This window comes from Anarrhichthys ocellatus, unplaced genomic scaffold, assembly GCF_004355925.1.
Source record: "Anarrhichthys ocellatus isolate YVR2014 unplaced genomic scaffold, GSC_Weel_1.0 scaffold39, whole genome shotgun sequence".
Taxonomy (NCBI): domain Eukaryota; kingdom Metazoa; phylum Chordata; class Actinopteri; order Perciformes; family Anarhichadidae; genus Anarrhichthys; species Anarrhichthys ocellatus.
The window spans coordinates 2,015,254-2,018,210 of NW_022280069.1; the positions used below are offsets into that span (position 1 = coordinate 2,015,254).

General features: G+C 45.7%; 1 protein-coding gene across 1 annotated transcript in view; it reads right to left on the reverse strand.

Moving 5' to 3' along the window:
* Window positions 1-2,957, reverse strand: part of LOC116394364 (neurexophilin-1) — a 7,371-nt gene that overhangs the window by 3,528 nt on the left and 886 nt on the right. The window lies entirely within an intron of this gene.

A 2,957-nucleotide genomic window follows, 5' to 3' on the forward strand; every position in this document is an offset into this window, starting at 1 on the left:
CACACACACACACACACACACACACACACACACACACAGTCCCGATGTAGCAGATTAGTTGAGTCTTTGACTCTTACAGTGTTTCTTTCCCCTGAACTTTCACTTTGATCATTTTAATGTTATATTTATAAGACTTAATGTTAAGGAGAAATACCTTTTTCTCAGGTGTGTTAAAGACGTTTGTTGTATTTACTCCGGAGGTTTAGTGTTTTACTTTCATACAGTTCCATACATACAGGGGACTCATGAGAAAGACAAAATAAATGGTAAAATCAAAGCATCAGAGGCCGTGATGACCAGGTTTTATTTGTCCGTAGTATCGCTTTAGTTCATATATTTCCCATAATTCAAACAAAAGCATCTTTATTCCTCCTCCTACCTGCTAAATGTCTTTCAATACGCAGGCTTAAGAATCTGTGGAGTGCCTCTTTCATACAGAAAACACACCAACTTACAGAAAGTCATATCGGTCAAATGCAGCAGAGGAAAAAAAAAAATTCAATTTGCAATATATATTAAATATAGCGTCCCATTCAAAAGACATTCAAACATATCTCCCAATCATAATTGGAGGCTTTCATTTCATGGCTCACAGTTATTCCAGCTTTTTCAACCTGCAGTTTGTTATATACAGGTCCCCCTCCCCCCCCCTCCCCCCAAAAAAAAAACAACAACATTTAACTCTCTGTTAATATTGTTCCCCTGGTTCGGTGTATGAGGCCGAATCCCTCAACAAGATAACACAAACGGCACCGGCATGCAGAAACCCTTTAGGAAAGGACTCTCCAGATTGCCAGATGCAGCGTGGAGGCATGTTTGCACAAACCTAAACGCTATCTACTCTTGGCGAGGCTGTGATAAGGCGCAGGCGTCCGCTCTTTGAAACGGGAAGATAAACAACCCCGGCTTCCCTCGGGAGCTTGGAGGATATTCTATGGGCTGGACCCCCCCCCCCCCCCCCCATCCCATCCCTCGAGCGGCCAACAAATTCTACCTTTAATACAACCATCGGAGGAGCCAGATGACTCTGCGGTGGGCCGTACACACAAAAACCTTGCGAGGAAGAATGAAAGTGTGTGTCAGTTTTCATTTACCTGAACGCTGCGGCGTGGGGAGGATTTGTGAGTGCGACAGTTCTGGTTTAAAAAGAGAACCGGGCCGAGAGCTGGATTTGGAGCTGCCACTTTGCAATCTTGATTGGACGGCGCGCGCGTGTTCTGCTGCAACGTTCAGATATTAATAGTCGTCGTCCCTCTAATGTGTGCGTGAAACCCACGCTGCCAAAGTTTTCTGGGATTTATTTACTCCTTATTTTCGGTATTAAAGTGATGCTCTTATCCAGAGAGGCTTAACGCGTGAGGAGCTATTAGGGGGTGAGAGTTTCAGCTCAAGGACACGAGGCTGGGATCAAACCTGCTGTGACCTTTCGGGGATGAGATAGTCACTCTTAACGTCTCGCTCCACCTCACAGCAAAACGCATATTCTCATCTAATTCATGACCTTTAGAAGTACTTCTGCCACAATGCTCCAGCTCAAGAAGAACAAGTAAATATATTGGTTTATGAGATGTTTAGAAGAGATGTTCCTCCAGACAGGGCGGTAGTTTAAAGAGTCCCTAGTGTGTTGATTCCGTGCACTTGGGATGCGATTGTCGTCATAGTCGTTTCTAGTGAATTTAGCTTGTCTCGCCTCGTGAGGTCCCCCCGTAGTCGAGCTGATGGATCAACTAAGCGCATTTGGCGCCTGCTAAGAGTTTAGGTCGACACTCTCCCAGTGATATCAAAGTGTTACCTGAGGGGGGTCAGAGATGATGACAAATCACAAAGTGTGTCAAGACATCACAGGCTGCTTGTGGCTGGAGCCGAGGTCCCATCACCGCAGCGCCGCTTTGAGAGGCCGGGGCACAATTATTACCGTGACTTCTGAGGAGGATAAATACTAAACGCGGTCAGACTGCAGGATATTAGAGCAGGGGCAGTTTGAAGACTAAGAAGAAGGGGGAGGAGGAGGAGGTAGGGGGGAGAGAGAGGGAGAGAGACTAGCCACCAGTTTTTCAACTTACCCAGAGGAAAAATGCATAATCATATTATTTCACACACGACTTGGTTCAAAGGCGGCCAAAATAAGTTTGTGAGGTTCCCATGGGTCTGTCAATCTGTTGAAGGAGCTGCAGGCGAAAGCTTAGGATGCACCGAGTACGAAACAATTATGATCATCCCATTAAAGCATAGCGAAGCAATTTGGAAGCCGAGTCTGGGAGAAAAAACACACACTCCCATCAAGTGATGCTATGCGATCAGCTCGCACTACCAGGATGCTGCTGGAGATGTAAACTCACACACGTGATGATTGATGTTTGTCTTTATATTGAGACGATAAGGGAATCCATGTTTGTTAATGTTATTGCTCCTGGAATCGAGGAATCCGTGTTGTTCTTTTTGAAGCAGGAAGGCTTTCGTGAAGTAAAAAAGAAGAAAGTGGGGCGAGGAAATGATTAGTGCGCTTAGTCAGCTGTGAAATTGAGTTTATGGTTTTCAAGACGGTGAATTCAATTCGATAATGGGTATTAAGTTGTAGAGAATAATTAATAGTAATTGACTTCTTTCCATCACTATGCAAATTAAACACAGATAACACTACGGGAGCTTTTTAAGGCCAGTCAAGTTTGTGAGGATTAAGTTTATGGGATTTTTTTGTTGGAGGGAGGAGTGGCTCCTGCGCTGCTTTGATTGCTTTGTTGACAGATTTATCGGTGGGTGAGGGGTTACTGTCTTTCCGAGGATTAGAGGAATTGGGTTGTCACAAACTGTCTAGCATTCTGGTGTGTTTGTCACAATGGGCTCAGGCTGTACTCCGCCGTACTGTCAAATCTATTCCTATTGAAGTGTGTCTGTAAATGTGAGGGGGGAGGGGGGGGGGGGGGGGGGGGGGGGGGGGGGGGGGGGGGGGGGGGGGG